At 48.9% G+C, this 20,486-nt stretch overlaps 1 protein-coding gene and 1 long non-coding RNA gene across 4 annotated transcripts in view; one reads left to right on the top strand and one right to left on the bottom strand.

Annotated features, from left to right (window-relative positions):
* Positions 1 to 8,129: 8,129 nt before the first annotated feature.
* Positions 8,130 to 18,741, bottom strand: LOC131384323 (uncharacterized). Of its 2 annotated transcripts, none has more exons than XR_009215051.1 (3): positions 18,619 to 18,741; positions 14,696 to 14,886; positions 8,130 to 8,925 (listed from the first exon to the last, which is right to left on the bottom strand). It is a non-coding gene; the product is annotated as an uncharacterized LOC131384323 (long non-coding RNA). The 2 variants fall into 2 exon arrangements; XR_009215050.1 differs by lacking the exon at positions 8,130 to 8,925 and adding an exon at positions 14,203 to 14,617.
* Positions 9,892 to 20,486, top strand: part of ASAP1 (ArfGAP with SH3 domain, ankyrin repeat and PH domain 1) — a 387,469-nt gene continuing 376,874 nt past the window's right edge. For both annotated transcript variants that reach the window (XM_058444654.1, XM_058444652.1), the window contains exon 1: positions 9,892 to 10,063. The gene's annotated coding sequence lies outside the window, so the exon portion shown is untranslated. The remainder of the gene's footprint in view (positions 10,064 to 20,486) is intronic.

The raw sequence follows: 20,486 nt of genomic DNA, 5'->3' as shown, positions 1-20,486 counted from the left end.
TAATGGGAAAGATCTCATCATATCTCACATCCTTATGACCTGGGCACAAGGAGTGACTCCAGGATTTACACTGATTGGGTATAGTACCGTGGCCAGGTTTTCAGGGAGAAAAACTGCCCTGGCATTCAGAGACCCTGGCTTTATTATGAACACACTGCCAGCAGGGTGTGCAAACCTGATCCAATCATTCATGGAATGGATAAGCTCAATTTGAGGATATACACGGTATTCCCAACTCAGCGGAGACTGCTTACCACATGCCTCTGTTTTTCCCTCTCCACTGGACCCTTCTCTTGCTCTCCCAACTGGGAGAGAAACAAAACAAACCTTCCCTGAGATCTTCCTAAGCCTCATGTTACTATTCCATCTCTCTCACCTTCATTACTCAGCTTGAAAAATAATAAATTTTTAAATACTGATACCATAGTTCTTAAAAAAGAAAGAAAGTGGCCAGGCACGGTGGCTCACGCCCGTAATCCCAACACTTTGGGAGGCTGAGGTGGGTGGATCACCCGAGGTCCGGAGTTTGAGACCAGCTTGGCCAACATGGTGAAACTGTGTCTGGAATTGGTGGGTTCTTGGTCTCACTGACTTCAAGAATGAAGCCGTAGACCCTCGAGGTGAGTGTTACAGCTCTTAAGGTGGCATGTCTGGAGTTTGTTCCTTCTGATGTTCTGATGTGTTCGGAGTTTCTTCCTTCGTGGTCTCGCTGGATCAGGAGTGAAGCTGCAGACCTTCACGGTGAGTGTTACAGTTCTTAAGGCGTTGCATCTGGAGTTGTTTGTTCCTCCCAGTGGGCTCGTGGTCTCGCTGGCCTCAGGAGTGAAGCTGCAGACCTTCGCGGTGAGTGTTACAGCTCATAAAAGCAGTGTGGACCGAAAGAGTGAGCAGTAGCAAGATTTATTGCAAAGAGCGAAAGAACAAAGTTTCCACAGTGTGGAAGGGGACCCCAGCGGGTTGCCACCGCTGGCTCAGGCAGCCTGCTTCTATTCTTTTATCTGGCGCCACCCACATCCTGCTGATTGGTAGAGCCGAGTGGTCTGTTTTGACAGGGCGCTGATTGGTGCGTTTACAATCCCTGAGCTAGACATAAAGGTTCTCCACGTCCCCATCAGATCAGTTAGATACAGAGTATCGACATAAAGGTTCTCCAAGAACCTACCAGAGCAGCTAGATACAGAGTGTCAATTGGTGCATTCACAAACCTGGAGCTAGACACAGGGTGCTGATTGGTGTGTTCACAAACCCTGAGCTAGATACAGATTGCCGATTGGTGTATTTACAATCCTTGAGCTAAACATAAAGGTTCTCCAAGGCCTCACCAGAGCAGCTAGATACAGAGTGTTGACTGGTGCATTCACAGACCCTGAGCTAGACACAGGGTGCTGATTGGTGTATTTACAATCCCTGAGCTAGACATAAAGGTTCTCCACATCTCCACCAGACTCAGGAGCCCAGCTGCAGGTGGAGCTGCCTGCCAGTCTCGTGCTGTGCGCTCGCACTCCTCAGCCCTTGGGTGGTCAATGGGACTGGGCGCCGTGGAGCAGGGGGTGGCGCTCGTCGGGGAGGCTCAGGCCGCACAGGAGCCCACAGAGGCGGGGGAAGGCTCAGGCATGGCAGGCTGCAGTCCCGAGGCCTGCCCCGCAGGAAGGCAGCTAAGGCCTGGTGAGAAATCGAGCACAGCGCCAGTGGGCTGGCACTGCTGGGGGACCCAGTACACCCTCCGCAGCCGCTGGCCTGGGTGCTAAGCCCCTCAATGCCCGGGGCCGGCAGGGCCAGCCGGCTGCTCCGAGTGCAGGGCCCGCCAAGCCCACACCCACCCGGAACTCCAGCTGGCCCGCAAGCGCTGCACGCAGCCCGGGTTCCCGCCCGTGCCTCTCCCTCCACACCTCCCTGCAAGCTGAGGGAGCCGCCTCCCGCCTTGGCCAGCCCAGAAAGGGGCTCCCACAGTGCAGCGGTGGGCTGAAGTGCTCCTCAAGTGCTGCCAAAGTGGGAGCCCAGGCAGCAGGCGCCGAGAGCGAGCAAGGGCTGTGAGGACTGCCAGCACGCTGTCACCTCTCAAAACCCCGTCTCTATTAAAAATACAAAAAAGTAGCTAGGTGTGGTGGCAGGCACCTGTAATCTCAGCTACTCAGGAGGCTGAGGCAGGAGAATTGCTTGAACCTGGGAGGTGGAGGCTGCAGTGAGCCAGTATCGGGCCACTGCATTCCAGCCTAGGCAACAGAGTGAGATTTTGTCTCAAAAAAATAAATAAATAAAACAAATAAATAAAAAATAAAAAAAAAAACAAAGGAAAAAAGTGATGAATACTTATTATGCTCAGGCACTTTTACATGACTAAATTCATTTAATCCTCTCAACAACTTTATGAGATGGGTACTTTTATCCCCATTTTATAGCCAGGAAACTGAGGCTTACCCCATTATTACTAGGTAAAATGACACTCCTAGTAGGTGGTTGAGCGAAAACTCAGCCTTCTCCATTGCAGCACAGGTTCTTTTATTTTATTTTGCTTTTGTTTTTGTTTTTATTTTTCCTATGATGACATAGCACAGGTTCTTAACTACCTGGCTGTGTATGTTCCATATGCTGACCCCACTTCCCACTGTTTCCTTTCTTCCTCTCCTCAACACCCCTGGAATGCTTTCTTCCCGGCATCAAGGATCTTTGGATGGCCCAAAGAAGAACCTCTTGTAGTAGACAGATTGGTTAGGTTTTAGGTGCCCAGATCCATTTTCTCTTTCCGAAAGCCCTTAGTTTTCCACGGAATTACCTCTCTTCCATTGGCTTTTGTCCTGTGAGGTTGGAATCAGGATCCTTGTCTTCTCCTGGCTAAGGGACAAGGGAGTGACCCAGGCTGGAATTTGCCTCATAAGCAGCAAGTCCAAGAAGGCTAGAAGAGTTTGGCATTCTGTTCAGTCCATCCAAGTGAGTGCCAACAAATTCAGTCAAGATAAAGAATATTTTAGTGCAATTGTTAAAAAAGAAAAATGAATGTCAAAGTTCCAAGATGAAGAAAATACTAAAAGTTTAAATAAAGACAGAATCAGGGCTGGGTGCAGTGATGGCTCACACCTGTAATCCCAGCAGTTTGGGAGGCAGAGGTGGGCGGATCACCTGAGGTCGGGAGTTCGAGACCAGCCTGGCCAACATGGCGAAACCCTGTCTCTACTAAAAAAATACAAAAAAATTAGCCAGGCATGGTGCTGTGGGCCTATAATCCTAGCTACTCGAGAGGTTGAGGCAAGAGAATTGCTTGAACTCAGGAGGTGGAGGTTGCAGTGAGCAAAGATCACGCCACTGCACTCCAGCCTGGGCGACAGAGCGGGACTCTGTCTCAAATAAATAAATAAATAAATAAATACAGACAGAATCAGTATGACTGACTTTCCCTTTTGCCTTGGGCTCCAATATGGTTGGACATGGCACTGCCAGGGATGCCCCTAGAGTGGAAGCCACCCATGTCTTGCCTTCCAACACTTCGTGCCTCTCTCATTCTTTGTTCCAAGGTTGTTCTGGGCCTCTGCCTTTCCTCATGTGGCCCCTCTCTGTGTGAAAGGCCCTTTCTCCTACCCTATCTTGCTGAACTCACCCTCCTTCACCATCATACTTCTCTATGTGTCAGTTTCTTTATCTATAAAATGAGCACAATAAAGAATGACTAATTCATAGCCTTGTTGTAAGCATTAACATGGGCATAGCACCTGACTCCAAGGTGTGCACTCAACTAACTCCATCATCAACGTTCTCATCCAACAAGAAGACAATCAGTGGCCATGCTTCTCACTGCCCAAAGGTCAGGGCTGCCACTTAATGCTGGTTAGATGAAAAGCTATACCTAGTTCCCCGTCTACATGGCCTCTCTTCTTCTTCCTGTCTACTTTCTCTCCAGACCATGTATAGATATCCACAGCCTCGAGTGTGCCCTCTTGTCTGTGATACATGTGTGAGGTCTGTATCTCCAGGTCCAAATTTCCCAATGTGGTCTGGATACATCACCAGTGCCTAAATACCACTAAAATACTAATAAAGATAGCCAGCAATGATTGAACAGTGACCAGGCACCCTGTACTGAGCCCGATGCTTTACATGGATTACTTCATTCAATCCTCTCAAAAACTCCATTTTACAGGTTAAAAAAAAAAAAAAAAAGAAAGAAACCAAGAGAAGGCAAGAACGTCACTCAAGGTTATGAACCAGAGAAGTGGTGGAGCCAGGATTTCAAACTGGACACAAGTGCTTTTGCTAAAAAAGGTTATCAAACAACTCACCTTTTAATCAACAATTTTCAAGTGATATAAGGAAAAGCTGAGAGAACAGAGGTCTCAACTGGGGGCAATTTTGCTTTCCAGGGAACATTTTTTAATGCCTGGAGATGTGTTTGGTTTTCCCAACTGGAGAGTTGCTGCTGGCATCCAGTGAGTAGAAGCCGAACCTCCCCGAGGGGAGGCTGCTGCTGAACATCTTACAAAGCTCCAGAAGCTGGCTACTCTTACAAAGCGCCAGAAGCCGGCTACAACAAGGAATCATCCGGTCCAACATGTTAATATTGCCAAGAATGAGAAACCGTGCACTAGAAAAATCCAGATGATGCAAGACTGTGAGAAGCTAGTGAAGGGTGCTATCTTTTCAGATGCTAACTCCCCCACTCACCAACTGAGCAGGTCCCTCTGCCTCCCTCCTGCCCACCCCCACTCAAGCCCAGCCCCCTCCCCAGCCTAGCAAAGCCTCGCATTCTTACCCACCACCTACTCCCTTCTCTGCAGAAAGCACAAACAGGAACTCATTATCTTCCTCCGCAAAACCTTCCCATCCCTCACTCTTTGTCATGGTTAAAAATACCACCCTCTTCCTCCTTACAGGTGAGCACCATTGTCCCCTCCTTGTGTGTGCCCCACCACCAGCCAACAAACTGCGTTTGTTGAATCTCCCAAGTATCTCCTGCTCATCCTTGCCTTCCTACTTCACTAACTTACTTGGGCCAAAATAGCTTCTCATGCTATCTCTTTTCCAGTCATTAGGCTGAAGTCACTTTTTATTCATATACATTTGATCATCCAGAGCATTTTTTTTTCTTTTGAGATAGGGCCTCTCTCTGTTGCTAAGGCTGGAGTGCACGGATGCAATCATGGCTCACCGTAGGCCTTGATTTCCAGGCTCCAGCGATCCTCCCACCTCAGCTTCCCAAGTTGCTGAAACTAGAAGCACATACTACCATGTCTGGCTAATTTTAAATTTTTTTGTAGAGATGGGGTCTTGCCATTTTGCCCAGGCTGGTCTCAAACTCCAGGGCTCAAATGATTCCCTTGCTTTGGGTCTCCCAAATTGTTGGGATTACAGGCATGAGCCACCTCGCCTAGCCCAGAGCATGATTTTCATAAGGAATTAAACTCAGAGGTCTAAACTCAAGATACCCAACTAGCTCCTGGTCTGTGACTTCAGGATGTTCATGGTGGAACTTTAGAGTTCTGCACCTTGCCCTTCAGCCCTCTCCTTCAGCAGACAAGGTGGCCTCTTCCAGTCCAGGGTTCGTGCCCCCAACCCACTCTAGTTCCCATCTCCTCTCATCCTCAGTACCTGTTCTATCAACGAACAATCCCTTCCTCTCAACCTCACCTACCAACCCAGATGCTTGCCTGCCCACACATCTTTAAAGAAGCCTCTACCCTTACCTCCCACTTGCTAGACAGCTATATTTCTGAAAAGAGTTGTCCACACTTGCTGTCTCCCACTCAGTCCTCAACCCACCGCAATCTGGCTTCCAATCCCTCCACTCCATCGAGACAACTCTGGTAAAAGTTATCAGCCCTCTCATTGTCAAATGAAATGAACACTTGCTTTCCGGTCCTTTCTTGATGAAATTTCCTGTGACATTTGTGAGTGTTGCTCATTCCTTCCTTCTAAAAGCAATTTCTTCCCATGCCCCCTGATTCTCCTTCTGGTTCTCTTCTTCTCATTATTCTCTCTCCCAACAGCTTGAACTGGCAAGAAAGACAGTGCAGGGTGGTGAAGAGCCTGGACTCCAATGCTCCTTGATATGGTTTGGCTGTGTCCTCACCCAAATCTCATCTTGAATTCCCATATGAGTTCCCCTGCACAAACTCTCTCTCTCTTTGCCTGCTGCCATCCATGTAAGACGTGACTTGCCCCTCCTTGTCTTCTGCCGCGATTGTGAGCTTCCCCAGCTGCGTGGAACTGTAAGTCCAATTAAATGTCTTTCTTTTGTAAATTTTCCAGTCTCAGGTATGTCTTTATCAGAAGCCTGAAAATGGACTAACACACTCCTCTACTCACTAGTGTTTGGCCTTGGGCAAGTTACTCACACTCCTGTGCCTTTGTTTCCTCAACTGTAAGATGGTGTAAGGCTTTCTAGTCTCATTGTTTTCCATGTCTGAACATGCATCATGTTCTCAGATCATGCTGAACCTGGTAGAGTTACCCACATATATTATGTGTTCATGCTCAGTCTTTGCTCAGGCACGTGGGGGGTGCCCAGCCAGTATCTGTGAATATATGCATGAATGCTACTCTGGATTGGGTTTCCCCAGAAGTATACCTTGAGACAAGAAGATGGGTACAGTTACTTTATTTGGGATCCCAAGAACAAATAAAGAAGTGAGAAAGTAAGGCAAGGAAGGGAGAAGAGCCAATTCAAAGAGTGACTTAATGAGGGAGTGACTGCTGGGGGCAACCGGACTCATTCCTACTGGACAATTCCTCTGAGGAACTGCCTTGAGAGCATTTGAGAATTGTTCTTCCTTAGGGAAGGGGAGGCTGACACATTCATCCGCTGTTTGGTTAAGGACTGCCCCAGGGCTGTTGGAAACTTCCAGGCTAGGCAAGATCCCACAGCCCTAGAGAAAGCCTCCTGGCAGAGAGGAGAAAGGGTGCCTGCTTTGGATAGACAGTTCCTCTGTACAGAGGGCAGCTCATTGCAGCTGCTGGTGAGCTCAGAGATGGGCCCAGGGGACATGGAGCCGAGCATCACTAACACTCGCACTTGTTACTCTGCTTGGCAGGCCTGTGCCCCCTTATCTAGCTACATAGGTCCCGTCTCTTCCTTGAAAGTTAGTTCAAGAGTACCCACTTCTTGGAAGCGTTTTCCAACTTATCTCCACCCTACTCCACCCTCAATGTTCTGAATAGCCCTGGATACCCTGGACGTGACTCTGTAAGAGTACTTATCTCTCTGCTTACTAGATAGAGCTTTTTTGTCTTTCTTAGCAGGAATAGTTCTTTTTCATCATTGCACATGTAGGGCCCAGATTTTATTTAGCACATTACAGGCACTTAACCGATGCCTTAAAATGAATTCAGGTTCACCTTGCTCAGGGACCCACTCAGAGCAAGTGGTCAACAAATGTGGACTCCTTTCCTCCATCTGATTTAGGAGAGCAGTCATCTCGTGAGTATACAATATGATAAATATATTCTTTAAACAGAAATGCTAAGGAAGTACAAAGGAGGGAGTAATTAACTGGGACTATACCAATGAGACTATAGCTACCTCATCTGACAGTCTTAATTACTTAGGCTTTTTTTTTTTTTTTGAGACAGATTCTCACTCTGTCGCCCTGCCTGGGATGCAATGGCATGATTTCAGCTCACTGCAACCTCCACCTCCCGGGTTCAAGCGATTCTCCTGCCTCAGCCTCCGGAGAAGCTGAGATTACAGGCGCCCACCACCACGCCCGGCAATTTTTTGTATTTTTAGTAGACATGGGGTTTCAGCATGTTGGCCAGACTGGTCTCAAACTCCTGACCTTAGGTGATCCACCCGCTCGGCCTCCCAATGTGCTGGGATTACAGGTGTGAGCAACCGCACCTGGCCTACTAATAGTTTTAACTTTCCAGAAGCACTAATAGAGCCATCTGGTGCTCCTTCCACCGCACTGGGTGTTCCCTTTTGAATCTCTCCACCAAAGAGGAAGCCACAGGGAGCTGCGGGAGGGAGTGAACCACCCGACCTCAGGCGGGGGTCCCATCTGCAACTCTAGTTTGTTTGCTTCTTTCATTTATTCAACACGTGTTTATCGATGGTCTCATATGGGCCAGCGCTGTTCTAAGGAAACAGGCAAAGGTACTACTGGAACGCAGTTTACCCATGCAGTGGGGAGAGTGGGGGGGCAGATAAAAAATAAGCAACCAATCACGTAGGCTACATTAAACAGTGACAAGGGCTATGAAGCAATCAAACAGGATGCGCTATGTTTGGGAGAGGTGGAGGTGGGGTGTAGGTGCCAGAGACAAGTAGATCACATGGTTGGGGAAAACCTTTCTGCGGAGCTGACTTCTGGGCTGTGAGCTGCGTGCCAAGAACAGCCATACAAGGGTTCTTCCAGGCAGAGGGGACGGCAGCTACAGAGCGCCTGGAGCAGGACCTGGGACTCCTGGTGCCCAGCCCAGAGCTTGTCCTACTGCTTCTGGCCACGGAAAGAGAACTGCAGAAAAGGAACAATGCTGGGTCTAAAACTGATATCTGTTCCTTACTTGGAGTAAACGAACTGGTACCCAACTTTCAGTTCCCAGCAGGTTCATTTCAGGCTTCTGTTTTCGCTCATGAGCATGTTGTTCCCTCTTCAAAGTCTGATTGGGTTTCAAAGGAATCTGAAACACTTGCAGCAAAACCACCAAGCTGCATCCTCCAGGTAGACACCCCCGAAATGTGGCATTTCCGTGGCAAACCACAATGAATCACTCATTGGCTGCCCGGTCTCTCTGCCCAGTCAGAGATTGATTTTGGTTTTCCCAAACTTTGTAAATCCGCTCCAGACTGTTTAACAACCCCCACTCCCCACCATACCCGGACTCTCAGATTAGGAGCAAAATCCCAAATTTTGTGAGGTTTTCTGTTTCAGATTTCACCAGAAGGGGGTCTGCCACGGCCACTAACCATTTCCTCTGCAGAGAGCCGTTTCTGAAATGCTGCAAAGAAAAACAATCACCCAATGATTAGGAGGGAAATGAAGTTCTAAAGAAAGACGACTGTCTGACTTTGAAAGTAGACAGATATGCACAATATACATCCCACAAATTAAAATCCTCCTTTCTCTGATGTCTTTTAATGGTAATAATAAGGACAAGCATGGCTATCATTTATTTGGGCGTTTCCAATGTGCCAGTCCCTGTCTAAACATTCAGCTTCCAGATCAAACCTATGAGGTTGGAATTAACATCCATTTCATATTTAAGGAAACTGAGGCTCAGGAAAGTTGAGTGAGTTACTCAAGGTAACATGAGTAGAAAAAAGGCCATATTCCAACCGGACATAGCCTGCAGCCCACACGATTACTCTCCATACTGTTCCTATACTATCCTGACTGGGAAGGTCCTGTTCCCTTGGCACTGGGCAAAAAATGAAGAAATTATAAGAGCAGAGAGGAAGTGGTGAAAGGGGCAGCCTGGTGAAGTCATTCCTTTACTGAAAATAGGGGTAACGGCCAGGACAGTGCAGGTCCATCCTCTGCAGATGGAAGGCAGGCACGTCCTTTGCCGCTGTCCCGGCCTTAGAAAGGCACCTTCCGCGTCCAGGGTTTTCTGTGGATAAATCCCACCCCTTCCACCTCAGGCGGGGAGGAGGCCGGCCGGCCGGGGTATGGGGCGGAAGGCGAAGGACGCCCGACCCCGGCCGAGGTCTGGGGCCCCTCCTGTGCCCCCCGCGTGGCTGCCGGCGGGCCAAGGGTTAAGCGAGGAGGGAGCCCCCGACGCGGAGCGGCTCGGGGCCGGGAATGCTTAGTCAGGATTCCGATTTCCTGTCGAAGTGTTTGGATTTCCTGAAACCCGCGCCCTCCGCCGCCGAGCAGGATCGTGCGAGCCGCTCGCGTCGCCGCGGCCTCCTCCCCCTCGGCACATGGTCGCCCGCCCCTTCCTGCGCCGCGCTCGGCTCCCGCGCCTCGCCTGGCCTGGCCGCCGCCGCGGGCGAGCACTCTGCGCTGGGCAGCCCCGGGCCCGCGCCTCCCGCCCAGCCGGCGCTTCCCGGTCGCAGTTCGCTTTCCCACCCGAGAGCCGCGAGCGCCCGGCCGAGCCCGCGATGGAATAATGCCCAGCGGCCCGCCAGGTCCCGGTGAGTTGCGGGGAGCTCGTACGCGCTCGGCGGGGCCGGGCGGAGTCGCCCACAGTCGCGGGCGCCCCCTGCCCGGTCTCTCGCGCGAGGAGGGGCGCCGGGACGGGGCGCCGGGCGGGCTCCCGGCTCCTCTCGCAGCGGGGTGTCCTTCTCCGCGGGGAGGGCGCCGGCCCTGGGCTGGGGCGTGTGCGGGACGCGCGGCCAGGCTCTGCGGAGCCGGGCGAGGCCGCCCGGTGGGGGGGTCTCCGCGCGTCCAGCTCGGGAGAGGGGGCTCCTGCAGTGGGGCCGGGCACGGGGCCCGCCCTGGGGGGCTTCGCGTCCCTCTCCGGGGCAGGGCCCGGGACGACGTGCTTGGCGGCCCGGACCCCGCGGATGGGGCGCCCTCCCGGCATTGTCTCTGGCGCGGCCGCGGAAAGTTCTCCGCGGCCCCCGGCCCCGGCCCCTGCCCGGACCCGGCGCTGCTTGGCAGGCCCCAGGCCACTTACCTAAAGCAAAAGAAGAGAAACGAAAGGGAAGGGGGTGGGGGGAGTCCTAGTTGGAGCTTGGGGTTTACTCCTGGGCGGACCGTGAAGTGGCTTGTGTTTTCCGCTTGTACCATTTTGGGACCTGCTGCGTTTTCTGAGAGCGACATGAAGTTTCAAAGAATAAAGAAACTTGCCGGTGTCCGGTTTTCTGCGGTTTGATACATCCCAAGAGTTCATCTTGGGCACTTCTAAAGCAGTGTCCTTTAATAATGTGGTTTTCCAGTAGTTCAGGGAGACGGATGGTCAACTGCAGACCATCATCGTTAACTTGACCTCAACTTTACCTGTACTTATCAGGAAAGAAAAAGAACTTTCTCTCACATTTTCCTCTGTCTACTCTGTTAGATTATCTTGGCGTGATTGATTCTGGGATGACATCAGGACCTGGATTGCTGAGTAATGTTTCGGGATTGTAAAAGCTTATCGGTTTTTAGGCCAGGGTTATCTGTATTGCAACCTTCACCCCAAAGCCTTTCTGTTTTGCAATTGTAGCGCTGCCAGATAGCTTTAAGAAAATGCGGGTCTTCTGGAAACACCCAGTGAACAGTTTCGAAAGAAAAAGATCTTTGAGAACAACTGATTCAGCCCCTTCTGAGAAGGCCCAGAAAGGTGACCTGACTTGCCCAAGGTCACGTGGCCAGAAGTAGTTTCCACTTCTTCAGGCTCAGTCCCATGCCCCTTCTGTGTTAGATTTTGGTCTGTTAGCCATGAAACAGATTTGGAGACATGTCTTCTTTGCGTCATAACCTTCACCACTTTAGTGCCTTCTCTTCTGTCCTGTTAATGCTGCTATTTTTGAGATATGCACTTATTTCAAACTGCATATTTTGAGATAGGGAGTTAAAAAAAACAAAAATCACCTAACTCCCACTGTTGAGCCACTAAATGGATTTGGAGATTCAGCTACCAAATGGATTTGAAGTATAAAATGAGTGGCTTGTACAGGGAATTACTTTCCCTATCCCATTCTTTTGTGCAAAATAGAAACTCCTAGGTCCAAAAAAGGGCAGTATCTTAGCACATAATGTACCCCTCTGATGTTCTCTAGACTTGATTTTCAGCCCTCCTGTTTCTTGTGAGCTAAGCAGCCCATCTATTTTTCTCATGAGAGCTCTGAATGGCTGGTTTTTCATTTTTAGTATGTGATAATGTTGGAGAGAAAGGACTTTTCGCAAGCTTGCCATTTGGTGAGGGAAATTGAAATTCTCTACACCTCCCCAGTCTTCACCAGCCACAGCGAGCCAGATTTTCAAAATCAGTGCAAGCCTGGCAGGCCCAAAGATGAATGTGTGCATTTAGATTGAGCCCTCCCTTGTGAAGACTCACGTCCCAGCTGGCATCTCCACGCTGCACCTAGGTGGCTGAAGTCTAGAGGAAAGAAGGGAACCCCATTTAGCTAGGACAGTGTCGTTCCTGCCGTTTCCCCACCTAGGTCTCAGCCGTATTTGGATCCTGCTGCTTTGTTCTCATTTTTCCCTCCCGTTTCTTCACCCAACCACTGCTGTATCTGGCATGGGCTCCGGAAGGTCTTTTCTAGCAGACTGCATGAGTGATCCCCACATGAGCAATAGTAACAGTCACCCCATTTATTCAGCACTTGCTGTATGCCCTAGACATGTTACCTCCTAAGAAGTCCTGAGGAGGAGCGGAAACTTCTTGGGGAGCCTTGCCCAGAAAGGACAGCACATCTCAGATTTATCTGGAATCGGGTTTTTCTTTCATGCATCCAGTGAAATATTTGCTAAGTGGCTTCCCTGTGGGAGGTGCCAGTCGTGCAAAGATGAATAGGACCCTATTCTCAAGGCCTTCTATTTCCAGCCTCATCTTTCAATGTCAGCCTCACACTTTCTCTTTTAATTAATCAATTGAACAACCATGTACTGAGCACCTGCGCCATGCTAAGCTCTGTGTGGAGTCCTGATGATACAGTAGTGGACGAAATAGACCTGGCACTGCCCTTCTGGAGCTTGCATTCCTCTGGAGGAGATGAGCAACAAGGAAGAAGCAGAAGAAACAACCTCTAACAAATGAGTGATTCCTTGTTGTCAAGGAAACAAACCTGGGACCAAAGTAGGGGCTGGTGGCACAAAGTTGGTCCTAGTTTTGGAAGGGAAAGCCTTTTTGAGATTGGAAAATGGAGAAGGAACTGGCCAGGCAGAGAGATTGCAGGGGAGGGCATTCCAGGCAGAGGGATGGGAATGTGCAAAGTTGGCTATGCACAAAAGAGCTTGGTGTATTCCAAGGAGTGAGGGAAGGCAGGGCTAGAGTGTAAGGGAGAGATGGGGGGAATGGCGCAAGGTGAGGTTTGAGAGGGAACCAGGGGCGAGATCACACAGCCAATTCTAAGCCATGCTGGGGAGAGTCCCTCCACCCAGTACAAAGGGAAGCTTTGGTGAGTTTAAGCTCAGCAGTGATATCTGATTGACTCTTTTTTTTTTTTTTTTGACACAGAGTCTAGCTCTGTTGCCCAGTCTGGAGTGCAGTGGCACGATCTCAGCTCACTGCAACCTCTGCCTCCTGGGTTCAGGTGATTCCCGTGCCTCAGCCTCCTGAGTAGCTGGGATGATAGGCATGTGCCACCACACCTGGCTAATTTTTATATTTTTAGTAGAGACAGGGTTTCGCCATGTTGATCAGGATGGTCTGAAACTCCTGACCTCAGGTGAGCGACCATGGCCAGCCTGATTGACATTTTTGAGATTGCTTTGACTGCTTTTATGAAAAGTGGGTGGATCATAGGGGGCAAAGTGTAGAAGCAGGAAGACCACTTAGGAGGAAAGAGGATGGTGGCTTAGAACTGGACAGCAGCAATGGAGGTAGAAGTGGGCGGAGCCTACTTAGATCTTGGAGATAGCATTGATGAGATCTGGTGATAGATTACATTGGAATGAGGCAAGGGGAAGGACTCAAGGGTGACTCCTGGGGTTCTGGCTTGAACAGCTGAGTGTATGGTGGCGTTGTTGTGGGAGACAGGAAGACTAGGAGGATTATGCTTATGGAGAAAATGAAGTTCTGTATCAGCCATCCTAAATTTGAGATGTCTAGGAGGCATCCTGTGGAGATTTCAGGCAGGCAGGAGGCCTGGACCTCCGAGGAGACTGACAGGCTAGAGACATTATTACCAGCCTGCTGTGGAGCTGCCAGAGTGCTTGCCGGCACTTGCCCTGTGTTTCATTTCCCTGAGTGTCTGCTTGCGTTCTTCCCCCTGCCGGGGATGCTCTTCCTCTCTCCCAGGCTAATTGCTACTCATCTTTAAAAAGCACCTGTGTCTTTATCTCCTCGAAGATGCTTTTAACTCCCTCCCCTACTCTTAAGTCCCTGTGTTTACCTTCATCGTGTGTTCAATTGAAGTTACCTTTTTTTTAGTATCTTATGTGAATGAAACACTTGGTGCTGGCCTTACCAGAAAATAAGTGCTCACAGTAAGGGGAAATTCAACAAATGTTAGCTATTATTATTATTATTATTGATGGGGGTGATAGACGTATAAATAAAAATTGCATTATATTAGGATACGCATAACGATAGTGTATTAGTTTCTTATTGCTGCTGTAACAAATTACCCCAAACTTAGTGGTTTACCTCATACAAGTTTACTATCTTACAGTTCTGGAGGTCAGAAGTCTAGAATGGATCTCACTGGGCTGAAATCAAGGTGTTAGCAGAGGGTGTTACTCCTGGCAGCACTGGGAAGAATTTGTTTCCTTGTCTTTTCCAGTATCGGGAGGCTACTTGCATATCTTGGCTTGTGGTTTCCTTCTTCCACCTCCAAAGCCCGCAATGTTGGTCTTAATCCTTCTCAAGCTTCTATCTCTCTGATTCTCCTTTCTGGCATCTTCTTCCACCTTGAAGGACCCTTAAAGTGATTCCACTGGGCCACCTGTATAATCTAGGCCACTCTCCCTATTTTAAGGTCAACAGCTCAGCAACCTTGATTCCACCTGCAACCTTCATTTTCCATTGCCATGTAACTCGTGGGACCTAATGTATTCACAGGTCCTGGGGATTCAGATGTGGATATCTTTGCAGCCTGGGAAAGGAGGGTATTATGGGAGCTCTGGGGAGAGGTTCCTAACCCATGGGGAAGAGAAGGTCAGGGATATCTTACCGTGGCTGTAGTGATGCACGGGTGGGAGTCAGCGTCCACTGTGTCCTCACAGTCACTCCTTCGTCAGAGCTCTTCTCTGTGCCCGGCCTCCGTAAAGAGTTGGAGTTGAGGATTCATTTCACTGTGCATTCTTCAGCTGTCGGCCCGATTGTTCAGTTTCAACCCAGGGACACTAATTTCTCACCCGGCCTCTTGAAAAAAATTAAATTTACCAACCCATACAGACCCTCTACCAGCTCCCTGCCTCGCACCTCAAGTCCTCTCCCAGGAAGGGATGGGCAGGGTGTGGGCTGGGTCCTCTGACTTCAGAGTCTGCCCCCAGTTCATTTCCTAGCACAGCACACATCCCTACAGTTGTTCCTTTTGTACAGCTAAAACCTTGTTCCAAAGCTGCAGCCAGGTCCCTAACCTCAGCCAGCCCTGTTCCCAGAGCAGGCCATTCCCAGAGAGGTCAGGAGGGAGTGTGTGGTTCGATTAGGACAGACCCATCTGAGTCCTTAGGGGCAGAAGCAACTGGAGGGCCTGGCGCACTGGTGGCCCCATCTTCTGAGAGTAAAGGAAACACACCATGATGTGCTGTGTAGCCACGTTGCTGCAAGGGGGTAATTAAGACCAGATTTCTGAAGTCCTCTCAGTTATTTAGAGAAAATGGGCTCCTGTCCCAGATCCTCCCCAGAAACAGACGGTTTCTGGAGACCTTAAGCACTTTGGAGAGGCACATGAGCTCTCTTGGCCACCGATGGGCTGAGTTACAAAGCGACCGAGGGCATCTGCTGCCTGGGGTCACCCTGGCAGCCCCTTCAGCTCCCATCTCTTGGAAATGCCACAAACTAAGCTTGTCTTGTAATATTTTTGGTGTTTCCTCTTCCTTCACTGCCCTAAGTCAGGAAGTGCGAAGGTGCACAGAGTTAGGAAAACAAAAGTATGTCCCCCCAGTGGTGGGGGGACAGGTTGGAGCCTGGTTTGGGATAAAGAAGAGTGCCTGTCAGTACTTCCCCAGCTGTGGTGGGAGTTACGCAGAAGCCAGCCCGGGAGGATCAGCCGTGGGCAGAACAGGAAGAAGGGCGTCAAGACAGCGCCCACCCGTGGTTTCTGGGGGATGTTCGCATTTCCCCCTTTCAAAGCCAATCATGAATTTTTGGTCAAGGCTTCTGCCTTTGCAAAAACTCGGCCTGTGTGTAACAATATTGTGTGCCTATTTCATTGTAGTTTTCTATCTAAATAATTTCCTTTTGAGTAGAAATGTGGAAAGGGTGCCCAGGCATTCCATTACAGTTGTTCTCTCCTGAGGCCTTGGGGGATGCAGGATGGCTCAGTGGAATGGTCGGTGGGTGGGAAAACCAGAAGATTCTGGGGTCTACTGTAGTCACCACCTTTCCTTCTCTTCTGCACTGACCATACTGACTTAACTGAGATAACGTAAGAGAAGCAGCCAGCACAAGGGTCCCGTAGATGGTAGCCGTTATTACAGCTGTCTTGCAGGGAAATGTGTTTGCTCATAGAATTCTTTATCTGTGAGCTGGGGCATCTTGAAGGGGATTGGGAACTGGGACTCTATGTTATTCCTCTTGGCCCTTTGTGCCCAGTACAGCGCCCAGCAAATGACAGGCAGCGAACGAGGAGGCTAAGTCAGGTATATTGGCTTCAGTTGCTTAGCTGTGTTACATTTGTTGAACTTTTTTCATCATTGAGTTTTAATTTTTAATTTTTTTTTTTTTTAGATGGAATCTTGCTCTGTCACCCAGGCTAGAGTGCAGTGGTGCGATTTTGGCTCGCTGCAACCGCCGCCTCCCGCATTCAAGTGACTCTGCTGCCTCAGCCTCCTGAGTAGCTGGGGTTATAGGTGTGTGCCACCACGCCTGGCTAATTTTTGCATTTTGTAGAGATGGAGTTTCACCATGTTGGCCAGGCTGGTCTTAATCTGCCTGCCTCGGCCTCCCAGAGTGCTGGGATTACAGTAAGCCACCACTCCCAGCCTAATTTTTTATATTATTATTTTAAGTGATAGGACTTGCTCTGTTGCCCAGGCTGGAATGCAGTGGCGCAAGTATAGCACACTGCAGCCTCTAATCCAGGGCTCAAGTGATCTTCCTGCCTCAGCCTCCCAAGTTTCTGGGACTACCAGCATGAGCCACCTTGCCTGGTTATTTATTTTTTATATTTGGATGGTCTCAAACTTCTGGCTTCAATGGCCAGGTGCACTGGCTCATGCATGTAAGCCCAACACTTTGGGAGGCCAAGGCGGGTGGATTGCTTGAGCCTCAGGAGTTTGAGACCAGCTTTAGCAACATGGTGAGACCTCATCGCTCCAAAAATAACAATAAAAAAAATAACAAAAATTAGCCAGACATGGTGGCGCACTCCTGCAGTCCCAGCTACTCAGAGGCTGACGTGGTAGGATTGGTTTGAGCCCAGGGAGGTCGAGGCTGTAGTGAACCAAGATTGTGCCACTGCACTTCAGCCTGGGTGGCAGAACAAGACCCTGTCTCAAAAGAAACCAAACTCCTAGTTTCAAGTGGTCCTCCTGTCTCAGCCTCCCAAAGTACTAGGGTTACAGGCAAGAGTTTATAATTTTAATGACTATACATTTTACTTTTAGAAATTCTTAGTTCTCTTTCAGTTCAGCCTGCCCTTCCATCCTTGGGTCCTGTTCTTTCCTTAGGGTTTCTGTTTCATGTTTTATATCTTCATTTTAAATATACTAATGTTCTCTTTCAGATTGCTCTAGGTCCGTTCTAGAGGAGCCAGTTCTCCCATTTGTTGTGTCTTCTGGTTTGGGGGCTTAGTGGCTCATGCCCCAGGAGAGCCCCACCTATTTTGGGTAGCAGAGATAGCTCCACAGAGCAGTATTATGCTTCAGCAAAGGCCCTAAGTGTTTCCTGGGTCCTGGAAAAGTTTCTGTGGGAGCTTCTGGGCCCATGTTTTGACCCCAGACCAGTGGTGTATGGTGGATTCCACAGTCACACCCAGAGGCTTTAAAGTCTGCACGGAAGCCTTTTTTCCTTACTCAGATCCTGCTTTCTTGCCATTTCTCTGGGCTGATGGGAGGAATAATTCAGGCCCTCATTTTAGAGGAGACTTTGATCTCTTTGAGGGTCCTGATTTTATAAAGGGGTCTCAGTTCTCCTGTAATCCCGGGAGACACCAAGTTGCAACCAGCTAGCTTAATATTCAGCCTTCTTTTTCAGACCAGAAGAGAAAGAACATTATAAAAATGTAAAAATTGCCATTTTGGGGAAAGAACTGAAGTCTGTAACAGAACATTAGTAATGAGACGATTGGATTCATATCAGCAATCACTTACTGAGTGTGTCCTGTGCATTCACCTGCTGCAGTGCCTGCTGGAGGTGCAAGGGGGGTGGTAAGGCCCTAATCATTTCTGTAACCCCTAGTGCCTAGCACCAAGTCTAGCACAGGGAAGACAATAAACATTTCAGAAGAAAGAAAATGCATGTGCTTGAAGAAGACACATGCTGATGCAAAAGACGTACTAAGATACTGAAGAATATCATTGAATTGAGACTCAGAAGTCCTGAATTCTAGTCTGGAATGGATACTGACTAGTTATGTGACCTCAAATAGTAGCCATTTATCCTCTTTGGACCTCAGTTCCCCACCTGCATAAAGGGGATGGTAGCTGCTGTCCTGAGTCACCCTCCCCGCCAGGTTACAGCGCGATAATGAGTGTGGAAGTGTAGGAACCTCGGAGGGGTAAGGGGTCAGTCTTGCCTTCAAGGCCGATGGGACAACGTGCCTTCCAGCAGCCATCTTGCCATGGGAACTCCCTTCACCTCGCCCTGTAATCACTGTGGGCACTGGGTTTTCAGGGGATGGGCTGTAAGCATTTCAGGTCTTCGAAGCTTGTTCAAGCTAAGGGGCTATTCTTTGGTGTATGGTCAGTATTTGGGCACTGGGGAGCTGACCTGCTTCCTGTCTCATGTGATATCCTTTCCCCTAGAAGTTCCCTCAGGACTCCATCAATATGGGCCGAGTTGTCACGGAGAGCCATTCTAGGATGGAATTTTTGCATGTCATTGCCTTTGTGATCTTTGACCCACTGTTCTTTGCGGCTCCTCCTCTGGACAGTGGTTCTCATGACCCCTCCAGTGGGCTGTCCTTTGGCTAGGTCATTCTTTCCTGCCTAAGGTGACTTGGCTGGTGGAGGGTAGGAGCATTTGTCATGATGCTGTGGGAAAACCACTGGACTTGGAATCAATAATGATAGCTGTTATGTATTGCTCATTAATATATGTCGTTACTATTGTAAGCAGTTTTCCTCTATGAGCTCATTTAATCCTCATAATAACCCTATGAAATAGGCGCTATTTCTAACTCCCATTTTATATACGACGAACCCGAAATACCTAGAGCCTAGCTAACTTCCCTGAGGTCATATAGTTAGTAAGTGGCAAGTTTTTTTTTTTTTTTTTTTTTTGAGACAAGGTCTCACTCTGTCTCCCAGGCTGTAGTGCAATGGTGCTATCACAGCTCGCTGCATCCTTGCAATCCCAAGTTCAAGTAATCCTCCCAGGTTCAAGTGATCCTCCCACCTCAGCCTCCCTAATAGCTGGGGGCACAGGTGTGCACCACCAGGCACAGTTAATTTTTGTATTTTTAGTAGAGATGGGGTTTTGCTGTGTTGCCCATGTTGGTCTCGAACTCCTGGGCTTAAGTGATCCACCTGCCTTGGCCTTCCATAGTGCTGGAATTGCAGGTGTGAGCCACCATGCTTGGCCCTTGTAATTGGCAAGATTTTAAGCAAGGCGATCTGTGTTCAATACCCATACTCTTGACCGTGATACAATATTGCCTCTACAGACTTGAATTTTATTTCCACGCCTTAATTCTTCATGTGGCCTTGGAAGAGTCTGCTTTTAGCCTTTCTCTTAGCCTGCCTGAGGTTTAGTTTTCTATTCTGTAAATTGTGAAAACTCACAGTTTTTTTAGGGTGTCAAATAAAGCAATATATAAGGAAAGTGGCTAAGCGAGTGCCTGGCACATAACTGGTACTAAACAAAAATGAGTGGGTTTCAAAATGAGATAAGAGTTCTCATTTGCATGATCAGTAGGGAGAAGAAGCATGAAAGAGTGAATTCACTTTTAAGAGTTTTCATTGCACAAATTTTCCTGCATATCCTGCTATATGCCAAGCACTTAGGATATGAAGATGAAAAATCAAAGTCCACCTGCTAGAATACCTTCCAGTTGAATAGAAGAGAAAGATATGTAACTGTTAATAATTTGGCACCAGTGTCGCTCAACAGCATGGGAGAGTTACCAAGGAACAGTCATAGGTGTATAGGGAAGGGAGAGAGTCCTCCCAGCGGGGTGGTCAGAGAAAGCTTTGTGAAAGAAGTGTCTGAGCTTTACTCTTCCAAGATAGGCAGGATTTCCCTAAGTGGGGAGAGAAGGGAAGGCTATTCAAGGCTGAGAATAGCTGGATCAAAGGCTTTATGGTAGGAATGTGCTGGCTGTTTTTGGGGAGGTCTAAGGAAAATGTGTTCAAGGAGAGAGGTGAAACTCTTAGTTAAAATAAAATGGCATTTGGGGCTTCTCTCTGAAATGCAGTCATCCCTGCTACTTCCTATGCCTCCTCTGTTACAGAACTCCTGATCTAGAAAAGCAAACTTCGGTGTCGTTTATAGACCTTCCCATAATAGCCGTTAGCAAGTTTCCTCTCGTAGGACAGTTACTTCCTCAGCCCTAAAATAGAATGGCAGCAGGGTGGAGATGTGGGATATTTGCAGTCTACACTCTGTTGATCAGCATACTGCGGGGGCGAGTGAGCGAC

Source organism: Hylobates moloch, unplaced genomic scaffold, assembly GCF_009828535.3.
Source record: "Hylobates moloch isolate HMO894 unplaced genomic scaffold, HMol_V3 SCAFFOLD_9, whole genome shotgun sequence".
In the NCBI taxonomy this organism is placed as follows: Eukaryota; Metazoa; Chordata; class Mammalia; order Primates; family Hylobatidae; genus Hylobates; species Hylobates moloch.
This window is presented reverse-complemented; position numbering and strand designations above follow the sequence as displayed.